Source organism: Pseudorasbora parva, chromosome 2 (genome assembly GCF_024679245.1).
Source record: "Pseudorasbora parva isolate DD20220531a chromosome 2, ASM2467924v1, whole genome shotgun sequence".
In the NCBI taxonomy this organism is placed as follows: domain Eukaryota; kingdom Metazoa; phylum Chordata; class Actinopteri; order Cypriniformes; family Gobionidae; genus Pseudorasbora; species Pseudorasbora parva.
In genome coordinates this window covers 63,159,025-63,177,322 of record NC_090173.1, presented here as the reverse complement: position 1 = coordinate 63,177,322, position 18,298 = coordinate 63,159,025, and the positions used below count along the sequence as shown (strand labels likewise).

Here is an 18,298-nt window from a genome sequence, read left to right as displayed (position 1 = left end):
TTCGATTCCCCGACGGGGAGGTCTAGTCCTTTACTGCTGCCCAAAGACCAATTCAAAAGTTATTGCTCCATTTACAAGTGACACAAAGAGCTGGCCAGGGGCCCCGGGCGACAGTTTTGAGCAAAAGAATCGCGTTGGCCGGGAATCAAACCCGGGTCAACTGCTTGGAAGGCAGCTATGCTCACCACTATACCACCAACGCAGGCATTTTGCTTGTTTGCTGAACGCCACCTTAAGCGGTCAATGCTCCCAACACATTATCAGCGACTGTGTGCAGAGGAACTGAAACTCTGTCTGTTTGGACTCGCAACTGAAAAAAATGCATTAACCTATGGACTCTACCTACCAATCTCTTCATTGAAAAACAAGCTCTCTAATTCAGTGACATTCCACAATTTATACAGACACTTTATATTTATTTATATAATAGATGTTCTGTTGGCTTCTCTTTGCTTCTGTGAAGCGATATGACTCATGAGGCCGTACCTGCAAATGGGAAGCCTGTTTGCGGCGAGCAGCAGTTGCGCTGATCGGGTGCGACGCCATCCTTCTGCAACTCCTCGTTAGTATAGTGGACAGTATCTCCGCCTGTCACGCGTAAGACTGGGGTTCGATTCCCCGACGGGGAGGTCTAGTCCTTTACTGCTGCCCAAAGAGCCATTCAAAAGTTATTGCTCCAGCTACAAGTGACACAAAGAGTTGGCCAGGGTCCCGGGAGACATTTTTGAGCAAAAGAATTGCGTTGGCCGGGAATCGAACCCGGGTCAACTGCTTGGAAGGCAGCTATGCTCACCACTATACCACCAACGCAGGCATTTTGCTTGTTTGCTGAACGCCACCTTAGGCGGTCAATGCTCCCAACACATTTTCAGCGACTGTGTGCAGAGGAACTGAAACTCTGTCTGTTTGGACTCGCAACTGAAAAAAATGCATTAACCTATGGACTCTACCTACCAATCTCTTCATTGAAAAACAAGCTCTCTAATTCAGTGACATTCCACAATTTATACAGACACTTCATATTTATTTATATAATAGATGTTCTCTTTGCTTCTGTGAAGCGATATGACTCATGAGGCCGTACCTGCAAATGGGAAGGATGTTTGCGGCGAGCAGCAGTTGCGCTGATCGGGTGCGACGCCAGCCTTCTGCAACTCCTCGTTAGTATAGTGGACAGTATCTCCGCCTGTCACGCGTAAGACCGGGGTTCGATTCCCCGACGGGGAGGTCTAGTCCTTTACTGCTGCCCAAAGACCCATTCAAAAGTTATTGCTCCATTTACAAGTGACACAAAGAGCTGGCCAGGGGCCCCGGGCGACAGTTTTGAGCAAAAGAATTGCGTTGGCCGGGAATCAAACCCGGGTCAACTGCTTGGAAGGCAGCTATGCTCACCACTATACCACCAACGCAGGCATTTTGCTTGTTTGCTGAACGCCACCTTACGCGGTCAATGCTCCCAACACATTATCAGTGACTGTGTGCAGAGGAACTGAAACTCTGTCTGTTTGGACCAGCAACTGAAAAAAATGCATTAACCTATGGACCTGACCTACAAATCTCTTCATTGAAAAACAAGCTCTCTAATTCAGTGACATTCCTCAATTTATACAGACACTTTATATTTAATTATATATTACATGTTCTGTTGGCTTCTCTTTTCTTCTGTGAAGCGATATGACTCATGAGGCCGTACCTGCAAATGGGAAGCCTGTTTGCGGCGAGCAGCAGTTGCGCTGATCGGGTGCGACGCCAGCCTTCCGCAACTCCTCGTTAGTATAGTGGACAGTATCTCCGCCTGTCACGCGGAAGACCGGGGTTCGATTCCCCGACGGGGAGGTCTAATTCTTTACTGCTGCCCAAAGACCCATTCAAAAGTTATTGCTCCATTTACAAGTGACAAAAAGAGCTGGCCAGGGGCCCCGGGCGACAGTTTTTAGCAAAAGAATTGCGTTGGCCAGGAATCGAACCCGGGTCAACTGCTTGGAAGGCAGCTATGCTCACCACTATAACACCAACTCAGGCATTTTGCTTGTTTGCTGAACGCCACCTTAGGCGGTCAATGCTCCCAACACATTTTCAGCGACTGTGTGCAGAGGAACTGAAACTCTGTCTGTTTGGACTCGCAACTGAAAAAAATGCATTAACCTATGGACTCTACCTACCAATCTCTTCATTGAAAAACAAGCTCTCTAATTCAGTGACATTCCACAATTTATACAGACACTTCATATTTATTTATATAATAGATGTTCTGTTGGCTTCTTTGAAGCGATATGACTCATGAGGCCGTAGACGCCAGCCTTCTGCAACTCCTCATTAGTATAGTGGACAGTATCTCCGCCTGTCACGCGCAAGACCGGGGTTCGATTCCCCGACGGGGAGGTCTAATTCTTTACTGCTGCCCAAAGACCCTTTCAAAAGTTATTGCTCCAGCTACAAGTGACACAAAGAGTTGGCCAGGGTCCGGGGAGACATTTTTGAGCAAAAGTATTGCGTTGGCCGGGAATCGAACCCGGGTCAACTGCTTGGAAGGCAGCTATGCTCACCACTATACCACCAACGCAGGCATTTTGCTTGTTTGCTGAACGCCACCTTAGGCGGTCAATGCTCCCAACACATTTTCAGCGACTGTGTGCAGAGGAACTGAAACTCTGTCTGTTTGGACTCGCAACTGAAAAAAATGCATTAACCTATGGACTCTACCTACCAATCTCTTCATTGAAAAACAAGCTCTCTAATTCAGTGACATTCCACAATTTATACAGACACTTCATATTTATTTATATAATAGATGTTCTGTTGGCTTCTTTGAAGCGATATGACTCATGAGGCCGTACCTGCAAATGGGAAGGATGTTTGCGACGAGCAGCAGTTGCGCTGATCGGGTGCGACGCCAGCCTTCCGCAACTCCTCGTTAGTATAGTGGACAGTATCTCCGCCTGTCACGCGGAAGACCGGGGTTCGATTCCCCGACGGGGAGGTCTAGTCCTTTACTGCTGCCCAAAGACCCATTCAAAAGTTATTGCTCCATTTACAAGTGACACAACGAGCTGGCCAGGGGCCCCGGGCGACAGTTTTGAGCAAAAGAATTGCGTTGGTCGGGAATCGAACCGGGGTCAACTGCTTGGAAGGCAGCTATGCTCACCACTATACCACCAACGCAGGCATTTTGCTTGTTTGCTGAACGCCACCTTAAGCGGTCAATGCTCCCAACACATTATCAGCGACGGTGTGCAGAGGAACTGAAACTCTGTCTGTTTGGACTCACAACTGAAAAAAATGCATTAACCTATGGACTCTACCTACCAATCTCTTCATTGAAAAACAAGCTCTCTAATTCAGTGACATTCCACAATTTATACAGACACTTCATATTTATTTATATAATAGATGTTCTGTTGGCTTCTTTGAAGCGATATGACTCATGAGGCCGTACCTGCAAATGGGAAGGATGTTTGCAGCGAGCAGCAGTTGCGCTGATCGGGTGCGACGCCAGCCTTCTGCAACTCCTCGTTAGTATAGTGGACAGTATCTCCGCCTGTCACGCGGAAGACCGGGGTTCGATTCCCCGACGGGGAGGTCTAGTCCTTTACTGCTGCCCAAAGACCCATTCAAAAGTTATTTCTCCATTTACAAGTGACACAAAGAGCTGGCCAGGGGCCCCGGGCGACATTTTTGAGCAAAAGAATTGCGTTGGCCGGGAATCGAACCGGGGTCAACTGCTTGGAAGGCAGCTATGCTCACCACTATACCACCAACGCAGGCGTTTTGCTTGTTTGCTGAACGCCACCTTACGCGGTCAATGCTCCCAACACATTATCAGTGACTGTGTGCAGAGGAACTGAAACTCTGTCTGTTTGGACCAGCAACTGAAAAAAATGCATTAACCTATGGACCTGACCTACCAATCTCTTCATTGAAAAACAAGCTCTCTAATTCAGTGACATTCCTCAATTTATACAGACACTTTATATTTATTTATATATTACATGTTCTGTTGGCTTCTCTTTGCTTCTGTGAAGCGATATGAATCATGAAGCCGTACCTGCAAATGGGAAGCCTGTTTGCGGCGAGCAGCAGTTGCGCTGATCTGGTGCGACGCCAGCCTTCCGCAACTCCTCGCTAGTATAGTGGAAAGTATCTCCGCCTGTCACGCGAAAGACCGGGGTTCGATTCCCCGACGGGGAGGTCTAATTCTTTACTGCTGCCCAAAGACCCTTTCAAAAGTTATTGCTCCAGCTACAAGTGACACAAAGAGTTGGCCAGGGTCCGGGGAGACATTTTTGAGCAAAAGTATTGCGTTGGCCAGGAATCGAACCCGGGTCAACTGCTTGGAAGGCAGCTATGCTCACCACTATACCACCAACGCAGGCATTTTGCTTGTTTGCTGAACGCCACCTTAGGCGGTCAATGCTCCCAACACATTTTCAGCGACTGTGTGCAGAGGAACTGAAACTCTGTCTGTTTGGACTCGCAACTGAAAAAAATGCATTAACCTATGGACTCTACCTACCAATCTCTTCATTGAAAAACAAGCTCTCTAATTCAGTGACATTCCACAATTTATACAGACACTTCATATTTATTTATATAATAGATGTTCTGTTGGCTTCTTTGAAGCGATATGACTCATGAGGCCGTACCTGCAAATGGGAAGGATGTTTGCGGCGAGCAGCAGTTGCGCTGATCGGGTGCGACGCCAGCCTTCTGCAACTCCTCGTTAGTATAGTGGACAGTATCTCCGCCTGTCACGCGGAAGACCGGGGTTCGATTCCCCGACGGGGAGGTCTAGTCCTTTACTGCTGCCCGGAGACCCATTCAAAAGTTATTGCTCCATTTACAAGTGACACAAAGAGTTGGCCAGGGCCCCGGGAGACATTTTTGAGCAAAAGAATTGCGTTGGCCGGGAATCGAACCCGGGTCAACTGCTTGGAAGGCAGCTATGCTCACCACTATACCACCAACGCAGGCATTTTGCTTGTTTGCTGAACGCCACCTTAGGCGGTCAATGCTCCCAACACATTTTCAGCGACTGTGTGCAGAGGAACTGAAACTCTGTCTGTTTGGACTCGCAACTGAAAAAAATGCATTAACCTATGGACTCTACCTACCAATCTCTTCATTGAAAAACAAGCTCTCTAATTCAGTGACATTCCACAATTTATACAGACACTTCATATTTATTTATATAATAGATGTTCTGTTGGCTTCTTTGAAGCGATATGACTCATGAGGCCGTACCTGCAAATGGGAAGGATGTTTGCGGCGAGCAGCAGTTGCGCTGATCGGGTGCGACGCCAGCCTTCTGCAACTCCTCGTTAGTATAGTGGACAGTATCTACGCCTGTCACGCGGAAGACCGGGGTTCGATTCCCCGACGGGGAGGTCTAGTCCTTTACTGCTGCCCAAAGACCCATTCAAAAGTTATTGCTCCATTTACAAGTGACACAAAGAGCTGGCCAGGGGCCCCGAGCGACAGTTTTGAGCAAAAGAATTGCGTTGGCCGGGAATCGAACCCGGGTCAACTGCTTGGAAGGCAGCTATGCTCACCACTATACCACCAACGCAGGCGTTTTGCTTGTTTGCTGAACGCCACCTTACGCGGTCAATGCTCCCAACACATTATCAGTGACTGTGTGCAGAAGAACTGAAACTCTGTCTGTTTGGACCAGCAACTGAAAAAAATGCATTAACCTATGGACCTGACCTACCAATCTCTTCATTGAAAAACAAGCTCTCTAATTCAGTGACATTCCTCAATTTATACAGACACTTTATATTTAATTATATATTACATGTTCTGTTGGCTTCTCTTTGCTTCTGTGAAGCGATATGACTCATGAGGCCGTACCTGCAAATGGGAAGCCTGTTTGCGGCGAGCAGCAGTTGCACTGATCGGGTGCGACGCCAGCCTTCCTCAACTCCTCGTTAGTATAGTGGACAGTATCTCCGCCTGTCACGCGTAAGACCGGGGTTCGATTCCCCGACGGGGAGGTCTAATTCTTTACTGCTGCCCAAAGACCCTTTCAAAAGTTATTGCTCCAGCTACAAGTGACACAAAGAGTTGGCCAGGGTCCCGGGAGACATTTTTGAGCAAAAGTATTGCGTTGGCCGGGAATCGAACCCGGGTCAACTGCTTGGAAGGCAGCTATGCTCACCACTATACCACCAACGCAGGCATTTTGCTTGTTTGCTGAACGCCACCTTAGGCGGTCAATGCTCCCAACACATTTTCAGCGACTGTGTGCAGAGGAACTGAAACTCTGTCTGTTTGGACTCGCAACTGAAAAAAATGCATTAACCTATGGACTCTACCTACCAATCTCTTCATTGAAAAACAAGCTCTCTAATTCAGTGACATTCCACAATTTATACAGACACTTCATATTTATTTATATAATAGATGTTCTGTTGGCTTCTTTGAAGCGATATGACTCATGAGGCCGTACCTGCAAATGGGAAGGATGTTTGCGACGAGCAGCAGTTGCGCTGATCGGGTGCGACGCCAGCCTTCCGCAACTCCTCGTTAGTATAGTGGACAGTATCTCCGCCTGTCACGCGGAAGACCGGGGTTCGATTCCCCGACGGGGAGGTCTAATTCTTTACTGCTGCCCAAAGACCCTTTCAAAAGTTATTGCTCCAGCTACAAGTGACACAAAGAGTTGGCCAGGGTCCCGGGAGACATTTTTGAGCAAAAGTATTGCGTTGGCCGGGAATCGAACCAGGGTCAACTGCTTGGAAGGCAGCTATGCTCACCACTATACCACCAACGCAGGCATTTTGCTTGTTTGCTGAACGCCACCTTAGGCGGTCAATGCTCCCAACACATTTTCAGCGACTGTGTGCAGAGGAACTGAAACTCTGTCTGTTTGGACTCGCAACTGAAAAAAATGCATTAACCTATGGACTCTACCTACCAATCTCTTCATTGAAAAACAAGCTCTCTAATTCAGTGACATTCCACAATTTATACAGACACTTCATATTTATTTATATAATAGATGTTCTGTTGGCTTCTGTGAAGCGATATGACTCATGAGGCCGTACCTGCAAATGGGAAGGCTGTTTGCGGCGAGCAGCAGTTGCGCTGATCGGGTGCGACGCCAGCCTTCCGCAACTCCTCGTTAGTATAGTGGACAGTATCTCCGCCTGTCACGCGGAAGACCGGGGTTCGATTCCCCGACGGGGAGGTCTAGTCCTTTACTGCTGCCCAAAGACCCATTCAAAAGTTATTGCTCCATTTACAAGTGACACAAAGAGCTGGCCAGGGGCCCCGGGCGACAGTTTTGAGCAAAAGAATTGCGTTGGCCGGGAATCGAACCCGGGTCAACTGCTTGGAAGGCAGCTATGCTCACCACTATACCACCAACGCAGGCGTTTTGCTTGTTTGCTGAACGCCACCTTACGCGGTCAATGCTCCCAACACATTATCAGTGACTGTGCAGAAGAACTGAAACTCTGTCTGTTTGGACCAGCAACTGAAAAAAATGCATTAACCTATGGACCTGACCTACCAATCTCTTCATTGAAAAACAAGCTCTCTAATTCAGTGACATTCCTCAATTTATACAGACACTTTATATTTAATTATATATTACATGTTCTGTTGGCTTCTCTTTGCTTCTGTGAAGCGATATGACTCATGAAGCCGTACCTGCAAATGGGAAGCCTGTTTGCGGCGAGCAGCAGTTGCGCTGATCGGGTGCGACGCCAGCCTTCCGCAACTCCTCGTTAGTATAGTGGACAGTATCTCCGCCTGTCACGCGGAAGACCGGGGTTCGATTCCCCGACGGGGAGGTCTAATTCTTTACTGCTGCCCAAAGACACTTTCAAAGGTTATTGCTCCAGCTACAAGTGACACAAAGAGTTGGCCAGGGTCCCGGGAGACATTTTTGAGCAAAAGTATTGCGTTGGCCGGGAATCGAACCCGGGTCAACTGCTTGGAAGGCAGCTATGCTCACCACTATACCACCAACGCAGGCATTTTGCTTGTTTGCTGAACGCCACCTTAGGCGGTCAATGCTCCCAACACATTTTCAGCGACTGTGTGCAGAGGAACTGAAACTCTGTCTGTTTGGACTCGCAACTGAAAAAAATGCATTAACCTATGGACTCTACCTACCAATCTCTTCATTGAAAAACAAGCTCTCTAATTCAGTGACATTCCACAATTTATACAGACACTTCATATTTATTTATATAATAGATGTTCTGTTGGCTTCTTTGAAGCGATATGACTCATGAGGCCGTACCTGCAAATGGGAAGGATGTTTGCGGCGAGCAGCAGTTGCGCTGATCGGGTGCGACGCCAGCCTTCTGCAACTCCTCGTTAGTATAGTGGACAGTATCTCCGCCTGTCACGCGGAAAACCGGGGTTCGATTCCCCGACGGGGAGGTCTAGTCCTTTACTGCTGCCCAAAGACCCATTCAAAAGTTATTGCTCCATTTACAAGTGACACAAAGAGCTGGCCAGGGGCCCCGGGCGACAGTTTTGAGCAAAAGAATTGCGTTGGCCGGGAATCAAACCCGGGTCAACTGCTTGGAAGGCAGCTATGCTCACCACTATACCACCAACGCAGGCATTTTGCTTGTTTGCTGAACGCCACCTTACGCGGTCAATGCTCCCAACACATTATCAGTGACTGTGTGCAGAGGAACTGAAACTCTGTCTGTTTGGACCAGCAACTGAAAAAAATGCATTAACCTATGGACCTGACCTACCAATCTCTTCATTGAAAAACAAGCTCTCTAATTCAGTGACATTCCTCAATTTATACAGACACTTTATATTTAATTATATATTACATGTTCTGTTGGCTTCTCTTTGCTTCTGTGAAGCGATATGACTCATGAGGCCGTACCTGCAAATGGGAAGCTTGTTTGCGGTGAGCAGCAGTTGCGCTGATCGGGTGCGACGCCAGCCTTCCGCAACTCCTCGTTAGTATAGTGGACAGTATCTCCGCCTGTCACGCGGAAGACCGGGGTTTGATTCCCCGACGGGGAGGTCTAATTCTTTACTGCTCCCCAAAGACCCTTTCAAAAGTTATTGCTCCAGCTACAAGTGACACAAAGAGTTGGCCAGGGTCCCGGGAGACATTTTTGAGCAAAAGTATTGCGTTGGCCGGGAATCGAACCCGGGTCAACTGCTTGGAAGGCAGCTATGCTCACCACTATACCACCAACGCAGGCATTTTGCTTGTTTGCTGAACGCCACCTTAGGCGGTCAATGCTCCCAACACATTTTCAGCGACTGTGTGCAGAGGAACTGAAACTCTGTCTGTTTGGACTCGCAACTGAAAAAAATGCATTAACCTATGGACTCTACCTACCAATCTCTTCATTGAAAAACAAGCTCTCTAATTCAGTGACATTCCACAATTTATACAGACACTTCATATTTATTTATATAATAGATGTTCTGTTGGCTTCTTTGAAGCGATATGACTCATGAGGCCGTACCTGCAAATGGGAAGGATGTTTGCAGCGAGCAGCAGTTGCGCTGATCGGGTGCGACGCCAGCCTTCTGCAACTCCTCGTAAGTATAGTGGACAGTATCTCCGCCTGTCACGCGTAAGACCGGGGTTCGATTCCCCGACGGGGAGGTCTAGTCCTTTACTGCTGCCCAAAGACCCATTCAAAAGTTATTGCTTCATTTACAAGTGACACAAAGAGCTGGCCAGGGGCCCCGGGCGACAGTTTTGAGCAAAAGAATTGCGTTGGCCGGGAATCGAACCCGGGTCAACTGCTTGGAAGGCAGCTATGCTCACCACTATACCACCAACGCAGGCATTTTACTTGTTTGCTGAACGCCACCTTACGCGGTCAATGCTCCCAACACATTATCAGTGACTGTGTGCAGAGGAACTGAAACTCTGTCTGTTTGGACCAGCAACTGAAAAAAATGCATTAACCTATGGACCTGACCTACCAATCTCTTCATTGAAAAACAAGCTCTCTAATTCAGTGACATTCCTCAATTTATACAGACACTTTATATTTAATTATATATTACATGTTCTGTTGGCTTCTCTTTGCTTCTGTGAAGCGATATGACTCATGAGGCCGTACCTGCAAATGGGAAGCCTGTTTGCGGCGAGCAGCAGTTGCGCTGATTGGGTGCGACGCCAGCCTTCCGCAACTCCTCGTTAGTATAGTGGACAGTATCTCCGCCTGTCACGCGGAAGACCGGGGTTCGATTCCCCGACGGGGAGGTCTAATTCTTTACTGCTGCCCAAAGACCCATTCAAAAGTTATTGCTCCAGCTGCAAGTGACACAAAGAGTTAGCCAGGGCCCCGGGAGACATTTTTGAGCAAAAGAATTGCGTTGGCCGGGAATCAAACCCGGGTCAACTGCTTGGAAGGCAGCTATGCTCACCACTATACCACCAACGCAGGCATTTTGCTTGTTAGCTGAACGCCACCTTACGCGGTCAATGCTCCCAACACATTTTCAGCGACTGTGTGCAGAGGAACTGAAACTCTGTCTGTTTGGACTCGCAACTGAAAAAAATGCATTAACCTATGGACTCTACCTACCAATCTCTTCATTGAAAAACAAGCTCTCTAATTCAGTGACATTCCTCAATTTATACAGACACTTCATATTTATTTATATAATAGATGTTCTGTTGGCTTCTTTGAAGCGATATGACTCATGAGGCCGTACCTGCAAATGGGAAGGATGTTTGCGGTGAGCAGCAGTTGCGCTGATCGGGTGCGACGCCAGCCTTCCGCAACTCCTCGTTAGTATAGTGGACAGTATCTCCGCCTGTCACGCGGAAGACCGGGGTTCGATTCCCCGACGGGGAGGTCTAGTCCTTTACTGCTGCCCAAAGACCCATTCAAAAGTTATTGCTCCATTTACAAGTGACACAAAGAGCTGGCCAGGGGCCCCGGGCGACAGTTTTGAGCAAAAGAATTGCGTTGGCCGGGAATCGAACCCGGGTCAACTGCTTGGAAGGCAGCTATGCTCACCACTATACCACCAACGCAGGCGTTTTGCTTGTTTGCTGAACGCCACCTTACGCGGTCAATGCTCCCAACACATTATCAGTGACTGTGTGCAGAAGAACTGAAACTCTGTCTGTTTGGACCAGCAACTGAAAAAAATGCATTAACCTATGGACCTGACCTACCAATCTCTTCATTGAAAAACAAGCTCTCTAATTCAGTGACATTCCTCAATTTATACAGACACTTTATATTTAATTATATATTACATGTTCTGTTGGCTTCTCTTTGCTTCTGTGAAGCGATATGACTCATGAAGCCGTACCTGCAAATGGGAAGCCTGTTTGCGGCGAGCAGCAGTTGCGCTGATCGGGTGCGACGCCAGCCTTCCGCAACTCCTCGTTAGTATAGTGGACAGTATCTCCGCCTGTCACGCGGAAGACCGGGGTTCGATTCCCCGACGGGGAGGTCTAATTCTTTACTGCTGCCCAAAGACCCTTTCAAAAGTTATTGCTCCAGCTACAAGTGACACAAAGAGTTGGCCAGGGTCCCGGGAGACATTTTTGAGCAAAAGTATTGTGTTGGCCGGGAATCGAACCCGGGTCAACTGCTTGGAAGGCAGCTATGCTCACCACTATATCACCAACGCAGGCATTTTGCTTGTTTGCTGAACGCCACCTTAGGCGGTCAATGCTCCCAACACATTTTCAGCGACTGTGTGCAGAGGAACTGAAACTCTGTCTGTTTGGACTCGCAACTGAAAAAAATGCATTAACCTATGGACTCTACCTACCAATCTCTTCATTGAAAAACAAGCTCTCTAATTCAGTGACATTCCTCAATTTATACAGACACTTCATATTTATTTATATAATAGATGTTCTGTTGGCTTCTTTGAAGCGATATGACTCATGAGGCCGTACCTGCAAATGGGAAGGATGTTTGCGGTGAGCAGCAGTTGCGCTGATCGGGTGCGACGCCACCCTTCTGCAACTCCTCGTTAGTATAGTGGACAGTATCTCCGCCTGTCACGCGGAAGACCGGGGTTCGATTCCCCGACGGGGAGGTCTAGTCCTTTACTGCTGCCCAAAGACCCATTCAAAAGTTATTGCTCCATTTACAAGTGACACAAAGAGCTGGCCAGGGGCCCCGGGCGACATTTTTGAGCAAAAGAATTGCGTTGGCCGGGAATCGAACCCGGGTCAACTGCTTGGAAGGCAGCTATTCTCACCACTATACCACCAACGCAGGCGTTTTGCTTGTTTGCTGAACGCCACCTTACGCGGTCAATGCTCCCAACACATTATCAGTGACTGTGTGCAGAAGAACTGAAACTCTGTCTGTTTGGACCAGCAACTGAAAAAAATGCATTAACCTATGGACCTGACCTACCAATCTCTTCATTGAAAAACAAGCTCTCTAATTCAGTGACATTCCTCAATTTATACAGACACTTTATATTTAATTATATATTACATGTTCTGTTGGCTTCTCTTTGCTTCTGTGAAGCGATATGACTCATGAGGCCGTACCTGCAAATGGGAAGCCTGTTTGCGGCGAGCAGCAGTTGCGCTGATCGGGTGCGACGCCAGCCTTCCGCAACTCCTCGTTAGTATAGTGGACAGTATCTCCGCCTGTCACGCGGAAGACCGGGGTTCGATTCCCCGACGGGGAGGTCTAATTCTTTACTGCTGCCCAAAGACCCTTTCAAAAGTTATTGCTCCAGCTACAAGTGACACAAAGAGTTGGCCAGGGTCCCGGGAGACATTTTTGAGCAAAAGTATTGCGTTGGCCGGGAATCGAACCCGGGTCAACTGCTTGGAAGGCAGCTATGCTCACCACTATACCACCAACGCAGGCATTTTGCTTGTTTGCTGAACGCCACCTTAGGCGGTCAATGCTCCCAACACATTTTCACTGTGTTCAGAGGAACTGAACAGAGAACTGAGAACTGAACACTGTGTGCAGAGGAACTGAAACTCTGTCTGTTTGGACTCGCAACTGAAAAAAATGCATTAACCTATGGACTCTACCTACCAATCTCTTCATTGAAAAACAAGCTCTCTAATTCAGTGACATTCCACAATTTATACAGACACTTCATATTTATTTATATAATAGATGTTCTGTTGGCTTCTTTGAAGCGATATGACTCATGAGGCCGTACCTGCAAATGGGAAGGATGTTTGCAGCGAGCAGCAGTTGCGCTGATCGGGTGCGACGCCAGCCTTCTGCAACTCCTCGTTAGTATAGTGGACAGTATCTCCGCCTGTCACGCGGAAGACCGGGGTTCGATTCCCCGACTGGGAGGTCTAGTCCTTTACTGCTGCCCAAAGACCCATTCAAAAGTTATTGCTCCATTTACAAGTGACACAAAGAGCTGGCCAGGGGCCCCGGGCGACAGTTTTGAGCAAAAGAATTGCGTTGGCCGGGAATCGAACCCGGGTCAACTGCTTGGAAGGCAGCTATGCTCACCACTATACCACCAACGCAGGCGTTTTGCTTGTTTGCTGAACGCCACCTTACGCGGTCAATGCTCCCAACACATTATCAGTGACTGTGTGCAGAAGAACTGAAACTCTGTCTGTTTGGACCAGCAACTGAAAAAAATGCATTAACCTATGGACCTGACCTACCAATCTCTTCATTGAAAAACAAGCTCTCTAATTCAGTGACATTCCTCAATTTATACAGACACTTTATATTTAATTATATATTACATGTTCTGTTGGCTTCTCTTTGCTTCTGTGAAGCGATATGACTCATGAAGCCGTACCTGCAAATGGGAAGCCTGTTTGCGGCGAGCAGCAGTTGCGCTGATCGGGTGCGACGCCAGCCTTCCGCAACTCCTCGTTAGTATAGTGGACAGTATCTCCGCCTGTCACGCGGAAGACCGGGGTTCGATTCCCCGACGGGGAGGTCTAATTCTTTACTGCTGCCCAAAGACCCTTTCAAAAGTTATTGCTCCAGCTACAAGTGACACAAAGAGTTGGCCAGGGTCCCGGGAGACATTTTTGAGCAAAAGTATTGCGTTGGCCGAGAATCGAACCCGGGTCAACTGCTTGGAAGGCAGCTATGCTCACCACTATACCACCAACGCAGGCGTTTTGCTTGTTTGCTGAACGCCACCTTACGCGGTCAATGCTCCCAACACATTATCAGTGACTGTGTGCAGAAGAACTGAAACTCTGTCTGTTTGGACTCGCAACTGAAAAAAATGCATTAACCTATGGACTCTACCTACCAATCTCTTCATTGAAAAACAAGCTCTCTAATTCAGTGACATTCCACAATTTATACAGACACTTCATATTTATTTATATAATAGATGTTCTGTTGGCTTCTTTGAAGCGATATGACTCATGAGGCCGTACCTGCAAATGGGAAGGATGTTTGCAGCGAGCAGCAGTTGCGCTGATCGGGTGCGACGCTAGCCTTCTGCAACTCCTCGTTAGTATAGTGGACAGTATCTCTGCCTGTCACGCGGAAGACCGGGGTTCGATTCCCCGACGGGGAGGTCTAGTCCTTTACTGCTGCCCAAAGACCCATTCAAAAGTTATTGCTCCATTTACAAGTGACACAACGAGCTGGCCAGGGGCCCCGGGCGACAGTTTTGAGCAAAAGAATTGCGTTGGTCGGGAATCGAACCGGGGTCAACTGCTTGGAAGGCAGCTATGCTCACCACTATACCACCAACGCAGGCATTTTGCTTGTTTGCTGAACGCCACCTTAAGCGGTCAATGCTCCCAACACATTATCAGCGACTGTGTGCAGAGGAACTGAAACTCTGTCTGTTTGGACTCGCAACTGAAAAAAATGCATTAACCTATGGACTCTACCTACCAATCTCTTCATTGAAAAACAAGCTCTCTAATTCAGTGACATTCCACAATTTATACAGACACTTCATATTTATTTATATAATAGATGTTCTGTTGGCTTCTGTGAAGCGATATGACTCATGAGGCCGTACCTGCAAATGGGAAGGCTGTTTGCGGCGAGCAGCAGTTGCGCTGATCGGGTGCGACGCCAGCCTTCCGCAACTCCTCGTTAGTATAGTGGACAGTATCTCCGCCTGTCACGCGGAAGACCGGGGTTCGATTCCCCGACGGGGAGGTCTAGTCCTTTACTGCTGCCCAAAGACCCATTCAAAAGTTATTGCTCCATTTACAAGTGACACAAAGAGCTGGCCAGGGGCCCCGGGTGACAGTTTTGAGCAAAAGAATTGCGTTGGCCGGGAATCGAACCCGGGTCAACTGCTTGGAAGGCAGCTATGCTCACCACTATACCACCAACGCAGGCATTTTGCTTGTTTGCTGAACGCCACCTTAGGCGGTCAATGCTCCCAACACATTTTCAGCGACTGTGTGCAGAGGAACTGAAACTCTGTCTGTTTGGACTCGCAACTGAAAAAAATGCATTAACCTATGGACTCTACCTACCAATCTCTTCATTGAAAAACAAGCTCTCTAATTCAGTGACATTCCACAATTTATACAGACACTTCATATTTATTTATATAATAGATGTTCTGTTGGCTTCTTTGAAGCGATATGACTCATGAGGCCGTACCTGCAAATGGGAAGGATGTTTGCGGCGAGCAGCAGTTGCGCTGATCGGGTGCGACGCCAGCCTTCTGCAACTCCTCGTTAGTATAGTGGACAGTATCTCCGCCTGTCACGAGGAAAACCGGGGTTCGATTCCCCGACGGGGAGGTCTAGTCCTTTACTGCTGCCCAAAGACCCATTCAAAAGTTATTCCTCCATTTACAAGTGACACAAAGAGCTGGCCAGGGGCCCCGGGCGACAGTTTTGAGCAAAAGAATTGCGTTGGCCGGGAATCAAACCCGGGTCAACTGCTTGGAAGGCAGCTATAATCACCACTATACCACCAACGCAGGCATTTTGCTTGTTTGCTGAACGCCACCTTACGCGGTCAATGCTCCCAACACATTATCAGTGACTGTGTGCAGAGGAACTGAAACTCTGTCTGTTTGGACCAGCAACTGAAAAAAATGCATTAACCTATGGACCTGACCTACCAATCTCTTCATTGAAAAACAAGCTCTCTAATTCAGTGACATTCCTCAATTTATACAGACACTTTATATTTAATTATATATTACATGTTCTGTTGGCTTCTCTTTGCTTCTGTGAAGCGATATGACTCATGAAGCCGTACCTGCAAATGGGAAGCCTGTTTGCGGCGAGCAGCAGTTGCGCTGATCGGGTGCGACGCCAGCCTTCCGCAACTCCTCGTTAGTATAGTGGACAGTATCTCCGCCTGTCACGCGGAAGACCGGGGTTCGATTCCCCGACGGGGAGGTCTAATTCTTTACTGCTGCCCAAAGACCCTTTCAAAAGTTATTGCTCCAGCTACAAGTGACACAAAGAGTTGGCCAGGGTCCCGGGAGACATTTTTGAGCAAAAGTATTGCGTTGGCCGAGAATCGAACCCGGGTCAACTGCTTGGAAGGCAGCTATGCTCACCACTATACCACCAACGCAGGCGTTTTGCTTGTTTGCTGAACGCCACCTTACGCGGTCAATGCTCCCAACACATTATCAGTGACTGTGTGCAGAAGAACTGAAACTCTGTCTGTTTGGACTCGCAACTGAAAAAAATGCATTAACCTATGGACTCTACCTACCAATCTCTTCATTGAAAAACAAGCTCTCTAATTCAGTGACATTCCACAATTTATACAGACACTTCATATTTATTTATATAATAGATGTTTTGTTGGCTTCTTTGAAGCGATATGACTCATGAGGCCGTACCTGCAAATGGGAAGGATGTTTGCAGCGAGCAGCAGTTGCGCTGATCGGGTGCGACGCCAGCCTTCTGCAACTCCTCGTTAGTATAGTGGACAGTATCTCTGCCTGTCACGCGGAAGACCGGGGTTCGATTCCCCGACGGGGAGGTCTAGTCCTTTACTGCTGCCCAAAGACCCATTCAAAAGTTATTGCTCCATTTACAAGTGACACAACGAGCTGGCCAGGGGCCCCGGGCGACAGTTTTGAGCAAAAGAATTGCGTTGGTCGGGAATCGAACCGGGGTCAACTGCTTGGAAGGCAGCTATGCTCACCACTATACCACCAACGCAGGCATTTTGCTTGTTTGCTGAACGCCACCTTAAGCGGTCAATACTCCCAACACATTATCAGCGACTGTGTGCAGAGGAACTGAAACTCTGTCTGTTTGGACTCGCAACTGAAAAAAATGCATTAACCTATGGACTCTACCTACCAATCTCTTCATTGAAAAACAAGCTCTCTAATTCAGTGACATTCCACAATTTATACAGACACTTCATATTTATTTATATAATAGATGTTCTGTTGGCTTCTGTGAAGCGATATGACTCATGAGGCCGTACCTGCAAATGGGAAGGCTGTTTGCGGCGAGCAGCAGTTGCGCTGATCGGGTGCGACGCCAGCCTTCCGCAACTCCTCGTTAGTATAGTGGACAGTATCTCCGCCTGTCACGCGGAAGACCGGGGTTCGATTCCCCGACGGGGAGGTCTAGTCCTTTACTGCTGCCCAAAGACCCATTCAAAAGTTATTGCTCCATTTACAAGTGACACAAAGAGCTGGCCAGGGGCCCCGGGTGACAGTTTTGAGCAAAAGAATTGCGTTGGCCGGGAATCGAACCCGGGTCAACTGCTTGGAAGGCAGCTATGCTCACCACTATACCACCAACGCAGGCATTTTGCTTGTTTGCTGAATGCCACCTTAGGCGGTCAATGCTCCCAACACATTTTCAGCGACTGTGTGCAGAGGAACTGAAACTCTGTCTGTTTGGACTCGCAACTGAAAAAAATGCATTAACCTATGGACTCTACCTACCAATCTCTTCATTGAAAAACAAGCTCTCTAATTCAGTGACATTCCACAATTTATACAGACACTTCATATTTATTTATATAATAGATGTTCTGTTGGCTTCTTTGAAGCGATATGACTCATGAGGCCGTACCTGCAAATGGGAAGGATGTTTGCGGCGAGCAGCAGTTGCGCTGATCGGGTGCGACGCCAGCCTTCTGCAACTCCTCGTTAGTATAGTGGACAGTATCTCCGCCTGTCACGAGGAAAACCGGGGTTCGATTCCCCGACGGGGAGGTCTAGTCCTTTACTGCTGCCCAAAGACCCATTCAAAAGTTATTCCTCCATTTACAAGTGACACAAAGAGCTGGCCAGGGGCCCCGGGCGACAGTTTTGAGCAAAAGAATTGCGTTGGCCGGGAATCAAACCCGGGTCAACTGCTTGGAAGGCAGCTATGCTCACCACTATACCACCAACGCAGGCATTTTGCTTGTTTGCTGAACGCCACCTTACGCGGTCAATGCTC

The 18,298-nt window shown here is 48.0% G+C and overlaps 14 non-coding genes across 14 annotated transcripts; all 14 read right to left on the bottom strand.

Moving 5' to 3' along the window:
- Positions 1 to 738: 738 nt before the first annotated feature.
- trnag-ucc (transfer RNA glycine (anticodon UCC)) lies at positions 739 to 810 on the bottom strand. Its single transcript has one exon. It is a non-coding gene; the product is annotated as a tRNA-Gly (tRNA).
- A 1,681-nt stretch (positions 811 to 2,491) lies between these two features.
- On the bottom strand, positions 2,492 to 2,563 carry trnag-ucc (transfer RNA glycine (anticodon UCC)). The gene has a single exon. It is a non-coding gene; the product is annotated as a tRNA-Gly (tRNA).
- A 2,332-nt stretch (positions 2,564 to 4,895) lies between these two features.
- On the bottom strand, positions 4,896 to 4,967 carry trnag-ucc (transfer RNA glycine (anticodon UCC)). The gene has a single exon. It is a non-coding gene; the product is annotated as a tRNA-Gly (tRNA).
- Positions 4,968 to 5,494: 527 nt separating this feature from the next.
- Positions 5,495 to 5,566, bottom strand: trnag-ucc (transfer RNA glycine (anticodon UCC)). The gene has a single exon. It is a non-coding gene; the product is annotated as a tRNA-Gly (tRNA).
- Positions 5,567 to 6,102: 536 nt separating this feature from the next.
- Positions 6,103 to 6,174, bottom strand: trnag-ucc (transfer RNA glycine (anticodon UCC)). Its single transcript has one exon. It is a non-coding gene; the product is annotated as a tRNA-Gly (tRNA).
- Positions 6,175 to 7,299: 1,125 nt separating this feature from the next.
- On the bottom strand, positions 7,300 to 7,371 carry trnag-ucc (transfer RNA glycine (anticodon UCC)). The gene has a single exon. It is a non-coding gene; the product is annotated as a tRNA-Gly (tRNA).
- A 534-nt stretch (positions 7,372 to 7,905) lies between these two features.
- trnag-ucc (transfer RNA glycine (anticodon UCC)) lies at positions 7,906 to 7,977 on the bottom strand. The gene has a single exon. It is a non-coding gene; the product is annotated as a tRNA-Gly (tRNA).
- Positions 7,978 to 9,112: 1,135 nt separating this feature from the next.
- Positions 9,113 to 9,184, bottom strand: trnag-ucc (transfer RNA glycine (anticodon UCC)). The gene has a single exon. It is a non-coding gene; the product is annotated as a tRNA-Gly (tRNA).
- Positions 9,185 to 9,711: 527 nt separating this feature from the next.
- Positions 9,712 to 9,783, bottom strand: trnag-ucc (transfer RNA glycine (anticodon UCC)). The gene has a single exon. It is a non-coding gene; the product is annotated as a tRNA-Gly (tRNA).
- Positions 9,784 to 10,918: 1,135 nt separating this feature from the next.
- Positions 10,919 to 10,990, bottom strand: trnag-ucc (transfer RNA glycine (anticodon UCC)). The gene has a single exon. It is a non-coding gene; the product is annotated as a tRNA-Gly (tRNA).
- A 1,743-nt stretch (positions 10,991 to 12,733) lies between these two features.
- On the bottom strand, positions 12,734 to 12,805 carry trnag-ucc (transfer RNA glycine (anticodon UCC)). The gene has a single exon. It is a non-coding gene; the product is annotated as a tRNA-Gly (tRNA).
- A 564-nt stretch (positions 12,806 to 13,369) lies between these two features.
- On the bottom strand, positions 13,370 to 13,441 carry trnag-ucc (transfer RNA glycine (anticodon UCC)). The gene has a single exon. It is a non-coding gene; the product is annotated as a tRNA-Gly (tRNA).
- Positions 13,442 to 15,175: 1,734 nt separating this feature from the next.
- trnag-ucc (transfer RNA glycine (anticodon UCC)) lies at positions 15,176 to 15,247 on the bottom strand. Its single transcript has one exon. It is a non-coding gene; the product is annotated as a tRNA-Gly (tRNA).
- Positions 15,248 to 17,580: 2,333 nt separating this feature from the next.
- On the bottom strand, positions 17,581 to 17,652 carry trnag-ucc (transfer RNA glycine (anticodon UCC)). Its single transcript has one exon. It is a non-coding gene; the product is annotated as a tRNA-Gly (tRNA).
- Between the last annotated feature and the right edge of the window lie 646 nt (positions 17,653 to 18,298).